The following is a 16886-nucleotide window of genomic DNA, read 5'->3' as shown; positions in this document are numbered from 1 at the left end:
ATTATCTTAAATCTATTTTTTATTGACACAAACGGTTGGTACATTCGAAGCATGGGGACATTTCATGTAAGCAGTGTAGAAAGCTCAAAACATTAAAGTACTACAACCAAAACTATACTATACACTATATATATATATATATAATATCTAATGGAGACAAAAAGTACAGGTGGCAATTGTTTGTATTCTCTTACTTTCCAAGTCTGATATATACAACTTTATTTTGAAAAATATTTTATTTTAAAAATTAATTGAACCTCTTAAACAACCTTGTCGGTAACTCTTGAAACATTGTGGAAATGAAAATCTGAAAAGGAGTCTTTGTTTCAGTGCTGGACTATCTAACTATAATAATTATAGTAATGTTACTCTCTGAAGCCAAAACAACCTGCAGCTTTCTTATTGGCACCTTCGATTATAAAGCAAAGCAAAAAACTTACATGAAAGCAGGAAACATTTAACCAAAAAAAAAACAACAAAAAACAATGTTATGTATGCATAACAAACATAATACTAATAGTAAAACTAGGATTCCAGATTTTTTGCTTGAGCGGGCTGTACTGCGAGGACAGATACAGCTGTTTGTTTGTTTGTTTACCGTATTGACCCGATACATACCATTTTGATCAAATTTGGGCATTTCGCAGCTTTCGAAACCTTATCTTCCTAGCTCAGAATTTTTAAAGCCCAAATTTTAGTGTGCTTGCTAAGCATGGAGGCATTTAACATAAGCAGTGCAGAAAGCTTCGGGCATTATATAATTAATCCTGGAATTGTATAAAGTGCTTCTAATGAAGACAGTAAACGTGGCAGTTGTTTTTTTCTCTATTTTACATGGGATTTACACTTTTTTCCTTCTTGAAAAATTAAAATCATTGAAAACAACTCACTTCTTGAAGTAAATGAAAGCAAATGAAAAACGAAAAAAAAGTCTTTTATAACACTGTACAATTGGATGTACTGTAGTTATTATAATAATTATACTTTATGTTAAAAGCCAGAAACAGCCCTGCAGCTTTCCTATTGGCACCTGTGAACAATATCAAACAAAGCAATTAACTTACATCAAAATAAATAGGTAACTTAAACATTACAAACAAAATAATTAAAGCACTCGGAACTAGTAATTTCACGGCTTAGAAAAGCATCTGAGAATGTATAATGTGCAAAGATGGATATTGTTTAAACCAGACAAGTATATATAGTGGGCATAGCCCATAAAACCCAGTTTCAACAATAAGAAGCATAATTCACTATGCCAGAAATATAAAAAAGTTGCCCTTAGTTAAAAAAAAAGCAATTGGTTGATCATAGTTTACTCCAGAGAAAGCAATTTTTCATGCAATTCTAGGGTTGCTGACAAACTAATGGTCATTGTGACACAAAATGTAGATGAATACTGCAATACCTGAGATTTTCTCACATAACTCTTGTAATAGCATCTCCATGAATGTAAGCTTTTGGCAAAAAACAAATGTGTTGAGAGAGATAGAGAGGAGATGAGAGCGTGCGGGAATGCCAGAACGCCGAGCTCTGGTTCGAATGGTTAGTGGGTAAACCTAAAGCTAGCTGCCTTTGTTTCCACTACACTCGTCGAATGCATTAGAATGCAGAACGCTGGCACCGGGCGTTTGACTCTCGCATTCAAACGGAGTCAACGCTTGCAATTGAGACAAAGGCAGCTAGCTATAGGTCTACTACGCACTAATCGTTCCAACTAGAGCTCGGCGTTCCAACGTCCCTGCACGCTCTTGTCTCCTCTCTCTCTCTCTCTCTCCGTTTCTCAGCACATTGACCACGACAAATTTGCTGCGCTTTAGCAAAGAAAGAGTTGTGTTTATGTCAGCTTGACATGAGGAAACTTTCTCGACATCTTGACTTTGCGAGACAGAGGTGAATTTGGGGGTCTGACATGCCAACAAAGAGCATTTGGCACACTCCAACGACGAACTTAAGATTACTTTCGACCTCCTGGGGGGCTATGTAAGACTGCGGGACAAGGCGGGACGAAGGGGCCGGGACATCGCCGCCTGCTGCGATTGGTCAGCGGCATAGCACTGACCAATCACAGCAGGCGGCGACGTCTCGTTCCGTTCGTCCCGCCATCTTGCATAGAAATATGCAAGATGTTACCCCTAGAAATTAGTTACCCCTAGAAATATCTTGATATGTAACCGACATCTCTAATACATCTTGGCGCCGCAACAGCTGCAATTCCAGTCTCCTGTTACAACGACGAGCTACTTTTGGTTGTAATCCTGATTAAAATGCAACTCTCACACTGTATGTACACCAAATTATGCAGTAATAGCATGTTTCTATGACCTCTACTGATGTCCTTGAAACCATTAGCTCACAAAATCAAGGCAAAAAAATCTATTCCTGTGCCGGTGATCATCCTGACCCCACAAGGAATGGCGTGGAAATACTGCATTCTTCATTTCTAACTGCTGCCTCAAAAGTTTCTAAATTTAAGTAATTGAGTAGTTTGTTTTTTGTGTTGCAGCATCTGAAAAGTTGTCAGCATCTTTGGAACAACAGGAAAAATTGCCTCGTCTATCTGCAGGTCTGAAGCTCACAATGAGCTCCAAACCTGAAGTGCAACCGTGCCCATTTTTGTGTGAGAAACACCAATGGCATGCTCCAGGATGTTGAGCATATTCTTGGCCTCCGGAGTATAGTGAATGCCGAAGGTCCTGAATAGGCGTATTAGCAATAAGTAAGTAAGACTAAGGTTTTAATGGCGCAGCAGCAACGGAGGCCATAATGCGCCAAACAAAATGTGTATTAAAACTCAGCAAAACAGATGCTAGACTAGAGAAGATTTTTATAACTTGTGTAGATAACCAGTTTTGTTAAGAAAATTTAAAACTCGTTTAAGTGGTACTAAAGCACTCTCACCAAGCAAAAACATAGGATGAAAGGGTAGACAGTCTCTAAAAAGTTCAGGAAAACATGATACGAGCAGTTGATGATAAAACCTACACTCCCATAGAATGTGTAAAATTGTAAGTAATTCCCCACAATGGGCACAAAGTGCAACTTCTTCGCCACAGAGGAGGTACGTATGTGTCAGACGCGAGTGGCCGATTCTCAAGCGACAAAGCATAACCTCGAGACGACGGTTTCTGTGAAATGAACTTTCCCAGATGCCTATCATTGGTTTAATCACGTGGAGTTTGTTGTTGGTTTCAGTGTCCCATTCTAGCTGCCAAGTCTTTAAAAGAGATTTTTTTAAAAGTGGTTTAAAATTCTGATAGGGCAGGCCAAAAGATGCTATTGAATCTGTGGCAGATGCAGCCAAGCGATCCGCACTCTCATTCCCTGCAATTCCCACGTGACTTGGTACCCAGCAAAATTTGATATTGCTTCCAAGGCGCAGAGCTCTGTTTACTTTAAAACGAACATGTTGTGTAAGTACATTCTTTGTGGAAACTCTGGAAGAGATAGCAGCTAAGACGCTTTGTGAATCGACAAAAATGACTGCGTTCAATACACTGTTATCCAGAATATGCTCAATGGCTAATAAAATACCATAGAGTTCTGCAGTGAAGATGCTTGCCATTGAGTCAAGCTGCACGGCTCTTCCAAAGCCACTAGAATAAACTGCGCAACCAACGGAACATAAAGATTTCGATCCGTCGGTGTAGTATTCGGCGCAACTGCTAGATATCCTTTCTTGCAAAGATAGAAACTCTTGCTGAAGAAACTGTGGAGCCACGGTCTTCTTACTGTATTTGCTAAAAGACCAGTCACAACATACGGGTAGCTCGTTCCAAGGGGCAATTCTCTCCATAGATTTTAGCAAGTTAACACCACTTGTGGAAGGGACAGGGAGGTTGAGAGAGCTACAAATACTTTGAACTCGAAAACCTAGGGGGCGCACAATTGTTGGCTTGTTTTCAAACAAATTACAGAACTGAGGAATTTGTAAAATACTGTAAGCAGGATTTTTCGGATCCGAAAGCACTTTGTAATAATAACACATGCTCAAGTACTGTCGGCGTTTTTCCAGAGACATTTGATGCGTGTCTACATACAAGCTTAATACGGGTGACGTGCGAAATGCCCCAGTGGCTAGCCGGAGTCCGAGGTGATGAACCGGATCCAACATCTTTAGAGTGGAAGGTCGTGCTGAACCATAAACAATCGTTCCATAATCCAGACGTGACCGAACATTGTACAAACGTAGGAGGCATCGTCTGTCAGACCCCCAAGATATATGTGACAGAACCTTAAGGATGTTTGAGGATCGCAAGCACTTTTGCTTTACTTCCTTTAAATGAGACTTGAATGTAAGCTTTTTATCGAAGACCACGCCTAAAAATTTATGTTCCTGCTTCACCGATATTTCTATGTTATTCAATTGTAAGATTGGGTCCAAAGTCAAACCTCGTCGCAGGGAAAACGGCACACACACACTTTTCTCTGGTGAAAACTTAAATCCATTTTCATTTGCCCACTTGGTCATTCTGTTTATTGTGAGCTGCAGTTGCCGTTCACAACTGGAGAGGTTGCAGGACGAAAAAGATATATGCACATCATCCACGTAGAGCGAGTATGAAACAGATGACGGTATAACTTGAGCCAGACTGTTTATCTTAACTGCAAATAAGGTGGCACTTAAGACTCCGCCTTGGGGGACACCATTTTCTTGGAAGAAGACATTGGATAAAGTCGAGCCTAATCGGACTTGAAATGTACGCTCACTTAAAAAATTCTGCAAGCAACGAAGCATACGGCCACGCACTCCACAGTTGTATAGATCTCGAAGGATACCATACCTCCACGTAGTGTCATATGCCTTCTCTAGATCAAAAAACACCGACACGCAATGCTGCCGGTGTACAAAGGCCTCACGTATGACGGTCTCAAGTCGGACCAGATGGTCCATGGTGGACCGTCCAGCACGAAAGCCACACTGCTTAGTGTCAAAAAAGTTTTTTTTCTTCCAAAAGGAACATAAGACGGTGATTTATAAGCCTTTCATAAGTTTTCCCCAAGCAGCTTGTAAGTGCTATGGGGCGGTAGCTGGTAGCCAGAGAGAGATCTTTTCCAGGTTTCAGCAAAAGTATAACATGGGCACTTCTCCAAGAATGTGGGAAAGCAGCAGCTTCCCATAGGTAGTTGAAAAAGGACAACAGGTGGGACAAAGATTCATGAGACAGGTGCTTAAGCATCTCGTAGTGAATTCTGTCTGGCCCAGGTGCAGATTGCTCTTTTAGGCTGAGAGCAACTTCCAGTTCACACATTGTGAACGGTCTATTGTATGCAGCAGAGTTGAAGCCTGACATAGTGATTTTCTGCTTCTCAGCGGTAGACCGGTACTTCAAAAACTCCGTACTGTAATTGGAAGAGCTACAGACATGCTGAAAATGTTCTGCGAGGAAGTCTGCTTACCCGTTAGAGATGCTGAGATTGAAGGAAAAAGTGGAATCCTGAAAGCGTGGTACTGCCCACGAACTTTTTTGAGACAATCCCATACTTCTTTAGCAGTAACAAAACTATTTAAGGATGAAACATACTTTGTCCATGAAGCCCACTTGACCCGTCTTCGCGTCCACCGAGCTTGTGCTCTTTTTTTCCTAAACTCTATCAAATTACGGAAAGTTGGATAGCGACGAAAAGTTCCCCACGCCTTGTTCTGGCTTTTCCGAGTGGAAGTACATTCTTCATTCCACCAGGGCTTGCACCTCCGGAGAAGATTTCCTGAGGTCTGTGGAATTGAAGCAGAAGCAGCATTTATAATGCATTCCGTAACGTAAAGCATCGCATCCTCGGGAGTCATATGAAGAAACAAGGAGGGATCAAGTGCTGCTTCTAAACCAAAAATAGACCAGTCGGCCTTCTCCAACTTCCATCGCGGGAGTCGAGTTGGTATCGATGAAACTGGTAAAACGCTCTCTATAGTTATGGGTAGATGGTCACTGCCAAAAGGGTTGGCTAAAACATTCCATGAAAAGCATGGAAGCAGAGATGATGATGATAGTGATGGGTCGATTTATGTAAAAGTGTTGTGGGCAGCACTAAAAAATGTAGGTTTTTTCTTATTCAGTAAGCAGATTCTAGTTGATAATAAAAGTCGTTCAACAACTCCACCTCGGGAGTCCTGACGAGAGTTTTTCCACAAAGGATGGTGGGCGTTAAAATCACCAAGGATTAAAAAATGTTTGGGGAGTTGGTTGATGAGTGCTTGGAGTTCGTGAAGATGAAGTTAAACATTAGGTGGCAAGTAGAGTGACACTAGAGTGATGAGGCGGTCAAGAAGGATGCGAACTGCAACTGCCTCAAGTGAAGTTTGTAATGGAACTTTGGCACATGCCACACCACTCTGAACCACCACTGCTACACCACCCGAAGGGCTTAAGGAATGGCGGTCCTTTCTAAAAACTTGATGATGACGCAAAACCTGCGTGTACGAGTCAGTTAGGTAAGTCTCCTGTAGGCAAATAGCAACAGGGCGGAGCTCATCAAAAAATGAATTGATGTCATCTATGTTACGTAGAAGGCCGCGACAGTTCCACTGCATAATACCTATATGCTTAGCCAGTGCGAAGTGAATATAAAAATTGGTAAAAAGTTAAATGAGATGACTATGGGATAAAATCTATCTTTTTGCGCGGTGCATTTTTCTTCTTTACAGCCTCTTTCTGCTGGCCAGTGGAGTCACTGGTGGCAGAAAGGGAGGAGTCAGATCCCGCGAGGAGACTTTCTTCGCCGGACTTGGGTCCACCCTCGTCCATAGGCTCCTCAGGGGGAGCCGGGGGGAGACCCGCTGGGGTCGGCAGCCTTAACGGCTCACTAGCTCTCTGCTGGCTCAAGACACGGGGTTGCCCCCGGCCTTTCGGAGGCAGTGAGGTAGGGGCGGCGGGGGGTGCCGTCCCCCGCTTCAGGGTGGACGTTGAAGGAACAGCGTCCACCGTGTGGTTGGGGCGCAGTGCAGCTGGCACCGCTCCCGTGGGTTTTAGATGGGACACTGACGGGAGACACACTCCTTCTGGAGGAGTCTGTGTTCCCGCCGACGCCATCATAGGCCGTGCGGGTCCCCTGCGCACGACCTCGGCATATCCTCCTTTTGATAAGAAGGAAAAACGTTTTTTCGCCTCATGGTAGGAGATGTTTTCTCTGGTCTTCAGAGTCAATATTTCTTTTTCTTCTTTCCATTTCGGACAAGAGCGTGAGTAAGCTGGATGACGACCTTCACAGTTGACACATCTTGGATCGTTCTCGCAACAGTCAGCGACATGCTCTTTACTGGAGCACTTCGCACAAGTATCACTTCCTCGGCAGCTCCGTGACCCATGGCCGAACCTTTGGCACTTAAAGCACCGCTGAGGGCTCGGCACATAGGGGCGAACACGGCATAGGATGTAGCCTGCCTTTATGGTCTCTGGAAGTGTAGTGGCGTCAAAAGTCATTATAACATGTCTTGTTTTTCGCTCCACGCCCTCACGACGAAGGGTGATGCGTCGAGCAGCTACTACTCCTTGGTCTGAAAGGCCTTCGACAAGTTCCTCGTCAGATGAGTCCATTAGGTCGTCCTCTGAAATAACTCCTTGCACTGTATTAAGTTTACGGTGTGGAGTAACATTTACTTTATAGTCAGACACAGCATTGAGAGAAAGAAGGGCCTCACTTTGCTTTTTGGTGTTAATCTCAACTAGAAGGTCACCGGACGCCATCTTTTTTGCAGAGTAATCCTTTCCAACGGTTCCTTCCAGTACCTTGGCGACCAGGAAAGGAGACAGTTTAGAAAGTGATTTTTCCTCTTCGAAATGTAAGACAAGAAATTTTGGAAATTTTTCAGGTACAATGGATGTTTCGAGAGTGACTTGAGCTTCGGTGCAACCTCTTTTCAGAGGCCGATCAAGAAAGTTTTTGCTGCGCAGACCCATCTGAGATGGGAGGAAAATTCAGTGCCCGGGTGCACCGCCCACCACGGAGCCCAACAAGGGGGTAGGTAATGTGCCATAGCAAGAAGGGCTTGGCTGACACAATTACTCTACCAGTGCTGCCCGGGCACTATACCCTAGTGTGGTTGCAGGGACAGGACCTGCTTCCACTCAAGGTTAGCCCTTGCCGCCTAAGAAGGTGAAAAAGGAAGGAAGAGAGTGTAGAAGAAAAGAGAAAGAGGTGGGAGGAAAAGTGAAAGAAGGAAGAAGAGGGTAGAAGAGGCGACTGACTGAATCATCCTGGTCGGGCCAAGCCAGGACACCCGTCTACGAGAAGCAGAGGTCGAAGCGGTGTATTGCCTCGCCCGGGGGGCCCCGAAGGGTCCAAACATACCCCGGGCTCAGCTCAACCACCAGGGTCCCCTTTTCCCCGGACACGGGTTAAGCCACGCACAGCCAGGCGTGGGTGGGTAAACCCACATGGCTCGGGGTTCGCGGTGGCGCCACTCACCAAGCACCTACCAAGGCAGGTGCCCCCTGCGTGCGGGTATGGTGGCCCGCGTGGCTGGGGTCCGTGGTGGCGCTACTCACCAAGCACCTAGCACCGAAGGTGTAGGCGCCCCCTGCGGGGGCTTATTAGCAATGAGAAAGCTTGCTTGAGGCTTGGAATGCCAATGCTCAGTTCTTCGACTTTCACAGCATACATGGGAGAGGTCAAGACATCTTCCCCAACGTATACAATACATGGGTTCATGTGCTGGGTGCCTGGCTCCTGTAGAAAAAGGAAAAGGAATACTGCCATGTATAACATCTAGAAATTCCCTGAACCTATTTGTTTATTCAGAAGCAGACAGGTGAACTTCTACACTAAATTTCTTCCACTAGGGTAACACAATGCTTCCAGGTTCACAAGTTGTCAGACATTTTTAAAGGGATACCGAAATGAAACTGCAAGCATAAATGACAAATTAAAAATAAGTGCACTATCTATTTTGAATGACTCTATATTTTTCTATCAAGCAGTAATCAAAGTGAGAGATAGGCATCTTGGGACGTTTGTGATGTGAGCACCATGGCCATTGCTAGCCTGGTTGCAAGCAATGTTGATCAGTAGTGGTGGTACCATGTTGCACATGGACAGTTTTGAACACCCATAGGCTAAATAATTCCTCTTAACTTTCCAATTCTCCCACATCTGTACTCACATGAATATTCACACTTCGCTACTTGTTTCTGTGCTGTGGCACTGCTCTGGGCAGATAACTGACAAAATGACCTTCTGGCAATCCTTTAGAAACGTCTGTTAGACATTCTGATACGCACTAAAATTTGAGATGAAGGGTATCCGAGTTCACTATAGCTTCATTACATATTCTGAGCATGTATTAGACATGAGGGCCGCGTGACCTGTACGAGTGCTTTGCATTAACTCGGCTCGGCTCGTTTATACAATGTGTAAGGTCATCGACCAGAAAGGACTCCAATCCAATCACACACTTGATGTCCAAAAAATGGTGACTGCCAATGTTGCTCAATGGGGTTTTAAAAGGGATTGATGTACCTACTGTACTCTGTTTCACGATAGCTTTGCGAATTGTGGAGGCTATAGCCCCCGCGATTCAATAAGGGCGTCGGAGCGAGGCAGGTGACACGACGTCACTACAGCGTTTGTATCGCTGCAGCAAATGCGAAGCACGGAGGAACCAACTGTTGTCTGCAGGCTAGCCTAAAGTCGTCTGCTGCGAAACCAAACAACTTTAGATGAACGTCCATCGCTGTGACAATGCCGTCCACTTGAGTTGTGAGCTCTTCGGGGTCAGTTCACAAGGCAACCATACGGCTAATGTACCCGCGAATCTGTGGCGGGTGCTATAGCTAGGGCGACGTTTCGAGCGGAAGTGGTTGATTACAGGGCTACGATCGTTCAAACCAGGGATGGCCAGTATTTCAAATACTTTGTGTATTTTGCATTTGTATTTAATTACCAATTGGGTAATGTATTTGACGTGTGTATTTAAATAATAAAACGTGGGTATTTCAAACACAATTGTAATTAAATACAATTTTTTGGGCTAAAATACATCCCTCAAATTTATTGCCACCGTCCAGAGCAGGAAGAAAACTACGCTCTGCACCGAATGCAGTGTCTCTCAATCAAGCACAAGCGTTTAGTGACTTTGTGATTACGACCGTGCTAGTCCAGGGCAAGAATAGTGACGAAATCGACGTTCACAGGCAGACTGGCTAAATAAGTGCCTGTGACAACTTGTGATACTTTCCAGCGTGATTTCCATCCATATTTTTGCCTGGAACATTCTAAATGCGCGGGTCGTCCAGATTTTCGTAACTGGTGCGAGTTGCAACAATAAAAAAGTCTCTAGCTAGTGCTGCGCGTCTTGGTCGTCTCGGTTCTTTGTTGGCCTATACCAAAATGTAATGGACAAAAAAAGCTGCTTAAAGCTCTCTACTTTTTTCACCTATTACGTCCAAGCTGATTACATTTTTTGTGATTATATTTCTATTAGGTTACTATAGCCTCGCATACTAACTCCCGAGTGTGCGATGCAAAATTAAAATGAGATACCCAGAAACTCTTGCAGGTGCCCTGAAGTGGCTGACGCAAATTTTGAGGAATGTATTTGGAAAAGTATTTGGAGGAGACCAAATACATTTGGTTGTATTTGTATCTTGTATTTAAATGCTTTTTTGGAAATGTAATTAGATTTTAATTAAATACATTTTTGACGAAGTAATTTGTATTTGCATTTCGATACATATTTGCATGTATTTTGCCCATCCCTGGTTCAAACATTGTTCAAAAGCCACGTTGTTCTTTGAAAAGAGTTGATCCGAATTAAGTATCGTTCAAACGTAACATGTCTTCGTTTATTTCTTCCATGTGATGTGGCCAGATGCATTCCTGCGAGTTCAAGTGCAGTTAAAAGATAAAGAAGCCTAGAACTACATTTTGTCGCGGACGGCACCGTTGCTGTGGTAGTAAAGAGCCCTCTGTGGCCTCAATCATGGAGTGTTGTATGTGCCTCGCTCCGACGCCCTTACTGGGGCGCATTTTGGCTGCAACCTTCACAGTTCGCCAAATTATTGTGAAACGGAGTATAGGTTGACACCCAGCATAAGCACAGCTCACTATACTAGTAGTTTTGACCCCAGTCCTTCAGCTGTGCAAAAAAAGAAAAAAAAAAACACTAGAGATCACTTGGTCGCTTTGTGTCATGCTGTGTGCTATTATATTAGTGCATCCTTTTAGACATTTCTAATTAACAAAGAAAACTATATCTGTCGCCCTGCTGTCTATAATTAATATTTGTATGGAGGTTGACTGCATGTTGCATGAAAACTAAGATGTGCATGATGAGTTGCTCATACCAATTTCTTCAGAATCGAGGTACTTTTTTCATTCATCAGGCATGGCAGCAGGAGCAGGGCGCCATTGCCAAGAAGCGCTTGAGAAAAAGTTTAAAAAATATAGACAGTCACAATACTTCCCTGCAAATAAATGTTAGCATGGCATTACAATCATAATAAATGTTCTCCCTATACTTTACATAGCCGTATGTTACTGTTGTAGCCATGGCATCATTTATTTTCTAAAAATTATGATTTCAAAATGTCTGCTCATATTGTTGGCCGTAATACTTGCAGCATAATAATTGCTGGTTTTGTTGGCACTTACAAGCAAATTAGCTACCTTAGAAAGCTTTCAAAAACATGCCAGAGGGGAAAGCAATTTTCTTTTGGCGCTTACTTGCACTTTCTTATTGAGAACATCCCTTGGAGTACTCCAGAATTTCCTTTGACCGTCGTTTGAAGGCAGCCTTCATAAGGAAGAGCTTGTAGAGTTCTTCAGTTTTCCTTTCAAGAACGCATCAAGTCCCTCCTCGGCATTTCGACCTGTCAGCCGTTTGAACTCCTGTCGAATCTGTAAATAATAAATTGTGATCAATTTATGAATGAGATGTCAACAGTATAATAAAACTCAAAAAGAATCCGATTATGTCACTTGGTCATGATGGTGCCTACTCCTGCCTTTTGCTCTATGAGACAGACCATGTTCTGATTAGCTAATATTTTCGTCTGCATTATACGAGGTGTGATCAGAAAGTTCCGGGACTCATTTTGTAGCAAAAAAAGAGAGGGCAGCACAGTGATGCGCGCTCAGCAGTCGAAGAAAGGGACCTTCGTGTCTCGTTATACCAAAGGGCACCGCTCTGTGAACATTTGCAGCTGCGTTTCACGAGTTTTCGTGACCACGTGCATGGGCACAATAGCGATTTTACTATAGACTACAAACCAGAGCGAGAGCGAACATCAATTTTGCGTCAAACTCGACAAATATAAAGCAGAGACAATCGATCTGATTCAGCAGGCTTGTGTAAAAAAGCAGTGAATTTGCAAAGCGTTTTAAGTGGCACTCACGCTTCGGGAACGGCAGAGCATCAGTGGAAGACGAAGAGTGGTAGGGCGACTTTATCCGACCTCTCCTTGACTTTGGTGACTTTCTGCCATTCTTGAGGTGCGAGTGCCACTCAAAACACTTCGCACACCTCACTTTTTTTTTTACATTAGCTTTCTAAAACATTTTAGAGGTCTCTGTTTTATGTTTGCTGAGCTTGACGTAAAATTGATGTTTGTTCTTGCTTTGGTTTGCAGTGTATGGAAAGATCGCCATCATGCTCGTGCATGTGGTCAAACAAACTGGTGTAGCGCAGCTCCAAATGTTCACAGAGAGATGCCCTTTGGTATAACGAGACACGAAGGTCCCTTTCTTCGACTGCTGAGCGCGCATCACTGTACTGCCTTCACTTTCTAGGCTACAAAATCAGTCCTGGAACTTTTTGATCACCCCTCGTATTTAACCCATTTACCTTGACTACTTGCTGGGTTGACAATTCTATGTAATTTGCTGAATTGCATGTCAACATTAAATAATATAATTTTCATAGTCTGGAACTCATCCCTCAATCCTTAACAGCCGGGTTTAAGTTTTACTGGCATATGTATACAGTAAACTCTCAATTGAGTGAACGTCGGTTTAACAAATATTTCAAAATAACCAACTTTAAAAAAATTCCCGGCAGTTTTCCTATGCATTGTGCAAACATGTTTCAGTTCAACGAAAAACAAATTTTGGAATAGTGAGTATTCCAGTTCAACAAACTTGATCGGTGGACCCAGGATTATTTTTGCAATCAGTTCAGCGAAGTTGGGTGCTCTGCAGTGCTGGCGTAGCTGATGCCTGCCGCCCCGCTGCCGCTGTCTCTACAGCGGCGGCGTATCATCGCTGGTGTTTACAGTGCCGCCGAGGCAGAGCGGCGGTATGGTAGACGAAAACAAACCACGTGGTGTGTCTGTTCTTTGTCATCACTTCCGTTCGGCCATCTTAGTTTTGGGTAACAACGGCAGGACAGCAGTTTGTCCGCCCACTTTCGTTATGAGTACAACAGAACAGACACGGCTGTCTCTATCGGACAAGCTCAAAATCCTTCAGCGCCTGGACAACGGTTAAAGGCAAGTGGACGTTGCAAAGGACTACAGGATTCCACCGTCGACGTTGTCAACGATAGTGAAGCAAAAGTCAAAGCTTGAAGGAGCATCCCAATGTGAAACGACTCTGCACGGGATATTTTGAGCCAGTGGACGATGCCGTTGCGGTATGGCTTCGTCACAGCAACAGGCTGTGCCAGAGGAAGTGCAAAAAAACATACCCCCTGGACAGCTTTGCTACTTCTTGCGCATTAAGAGCACCGGTGCAAATGAAAATTAAATTTTTTTTTCAATATGAAAAAGCAACAGGGTAACTGTTATGCACTTTGTATAGTATATCGATATACGTGACTCAATAAATTGCATTTCACACTTTTGACTCGATGTATGTTGTGCCCTATGCTGTTCCATATTCTAGTGAATATATTAAGTTTAGTGAATGTTCCTTGGGTCCCTTGAAGTTTGCTCAAGTGAGAGTTTACTGTACACTTTTTTTTAGTGTCCAATTGAATTCTGCAGCATAGCTAATGCATGGAATTATGCAAAAATCTACCACATGCACTGTAAATCATAGCTGATACTCTTTAGTTATAATTAGACATCGGACTTTCGGATTTTCACCGAAAAATGCCAAGATACATTCTCCAGTGTCAGAAATTCAGACTTCTTTAAAACGAAAAAAACCCACTGATTTCCGGAAACTTTTGTTCTAAGCATGTAAGTCACCGACCGATTTTTCGGTGGCTTACATGCTTAGAACAAAAGTTCGATAGTTCGGACCTAAAGGAGGAACCGTGACTTATCCCAAAGATATAGTGTATATTCACGACCAATGTTTTGGACAACTTGAAGTACGAAAGTTTGATAATTCGGACAAACTCGTCGCGAGCGATCAGCGGGAAACACCACCGAGAAGTGGCCATTTTTAATTCTATGTTCGCTGCAAATGAATTGGCTTGGTTTGGTTTGGCAGCACGACCTGAGTACTTACTCCTGAGTCCTACCGCTAGCCCTTTTTTTCCATTTAGCTGCACGTCATCATCATCATCAATATTATTATTATTTTGCTTTGTTTCCTTCCATCCCTTCGCGCCTCCGCCCCACTTTCGCGTCGCCAGTAGCCATTTTGCGTTTGTGGATTTGCGCCTTTCATCTCGTTTTTCGCATCAGCAGAAAATGAGACTCGACGACGACTACCGCCCGCAGCCATTGGCAGCAGACATTATGAACGCATTAACATTGCTGTTGATTGTGTACGACGAGAACACGGCGCTCACACAAATGCAAGCAGACATCATCGCAAGCAGGCAAAAAATGAAGCAAGCCACTATTGACGACTTTTTAAAGCCTGCTTAGGCGTAATAAAGGCAAGCTTTTCATCTACCGAATTTTCGGACTGCTTGTTCGGACCATTTCGGGGGTCCCTTCCGAGTCCGAATAATCAGTCGGCGACTGTATTATTTTCATAAATCCTCTCTCAGACATATGTCATGCACATACTCTTACTGGAATTACTATCCTTAAAGGACAGTGGCATGAAAGTTACCGTCAGTCGGGCAGCCACCACGGATGGTCACAAAGTTTTTGTTCTTTTTAAGCCAGAGCTGGGCAACACTGCTCGAAAGTACACTGGCCGTTGTTACTTGCATTCCTTGTAACAGAAACATTTTGCTTGAGAACACTTATATTTTTGCTATTACATGAAGCAGAAGGGTAGCGGGATAGCTTCAAGGTTGGTTTTTATTCTGAATATTTGATTAAACATTTTATTCTTAATATTAAAGAAAAAATCACACTTGAATTAACAGTGATGTCTACTTAAAGTAACCATATTTTGTTTCTTTACACAACAAACACTTTTAAACTGAGGAAGCACTGTGACAGGATGAGCATGTATGCCAATTCTTTTTCGGTTAAAACCATTGTAGAGTGGAACCGGTTGTTACAGGTGTCATGATGAGGACATATTTTTCCTAACTTGTTATAATGCCTTTGGGCACTGCCAGGTAATCTGTGAAAAAATAAAACCAACCATTTCGTCGTTTACCCTGCGACTGTTTTTTTTAAGAGCAGAAGTAACAAAAAACAGACAGGTCTCAATAAAACCAAAGGCTCCAGATGTTTACATTACTTGCAAAGTACCCACACCTTGAACTGGGTTCCAACTCGCTGTCTGTCGTTTGCCAGTGCTGTTGCATTATTGTGAGTGAGAGGCATTATAAGGGTGTCAACAAGATGTCAATTAAACTTAAGCTCTTAGTTTTTACAAGTTTTTTTTTGCAATTGTTTTTGTGAGTATATAATAATCTTTTTTGGCATTTGCACAAACCAAATTGTCGAAATACAAATTTTTTTTACATAAAATAAGCTCCAAAAAAACACCTGCAAATATTTTGTTCATCCTTAAACACCAGGAAATCTGTAGCCTAGTTAAACTAATAGGTTTAGGATGAATACTTGCTCCTTGTGCCCGCGTAAGGGCTGGGTAGCGATCTGTCACAGCAGTCACTGTCAAATTTGCTCCGTTTAACCATGCCCGCCTGGCTTTGTAGGTTCGGTTCGTAGCGTCTTGCACTTTCCTTTTGTCCCACACCGTCTTTTTCATCTCTTTCTTCATAAACTCAATCTGTCCGTTGATCGCTTCCTCATCTTCTCCAGGGCCACAGTCTGTAGCCTGAACCATCTGAAATTGTAAAAACAATTTAAAAGCAATGCTTTTCATGTTTTTTTTTTAGATATAGATTGTATGTTTCATTTTTTGTAACAGTGTTCTCAGAAATAATATAGACCAACTCAACTCACTGATGTCACGCCACTGCGGTGGCGCTCCTGTCAGTACTGCGCATGCGCAAACACATTACGTACTCCTCCGAATTCAGTTGCTGCACACGCGCAGTGCCCACACCTGGTGTGGGCAAAGCGGGCTTGTTTGTAAACACTCTGTTGGTCTATAGAGGACCCCCTTCAAGACACCCAACAAACTAACAATTGCCCAACAAGAAATGTGAGGATGACTCACAATGGCAAGCATATGCAAAGCATGCTGTGTTACATCGATTTCGAAACAGTCAGAACATTGCTGTGGTATATTTAAATATTTTCAGGAATACAATGTCTATATATTTATATATTATTGTTTTGTTCAATGAATAAAGAAGACACTCACAATATCAGTGCACTTTACGAGTTCAATGTTCCACAGCATAAACCTTTTATCCTTCAATAAGCTTGTTCGATTTACGTGCACCTCCTGCACAGGTGCAGAGAAGTGTAGGCTAGTGTACTTCCGGTATGTGTATTGAGATAGGACCGGAAGTACACCGCCCTACACGTTTCTGCACTAATGCAGCAGGTGCAGGTAAATAGAACGAGCCTATTAATGTGACTGCTCTTCCGAGACCTTGGAGCATCTCATTCTTTTTAGAGGCGTTTATTTTTAGAGCGCAGCTCTTAGGGGCCCGTTCCCGGCTTGAGCGGCGTCGCCGTCGC

General features: G+C 43.1%; 1 pseudogene; it reads right to left on the bottom strand.

The window, feature by feature from the left end:
* Nucleotides 1-2434: 2434 nt before the first annotated feature.
* Nucleotides 2435-16886, bottom strand: part of LOC115329645 — a 30653-nt pseudogene continuing 16201 nt past the window's right edge.

Source organism: Ixodes scapularis, unplaced genomic scaffold (assembly GCF_016920785.2).
Source record: "Ixodes scapularis isolate PalLabHiFi unplaced genomic scaffold, ASM1692078v2 PGA_scaffold8__174_contigs__length_109621045, whole genome shotgun sequence".
NCBI classification, from domain to species: Eukaryota; Metazoa; Arthropoda; class Arachnida; order Ixodida; family Ixodidae; genus Ixodes; species Ixodes scapularis.
The sequence above is the reverse complement of the archived record's forward strand: the minus strand, read 5'-3'. Positions and strand labels throughout refer to the sequence as shown.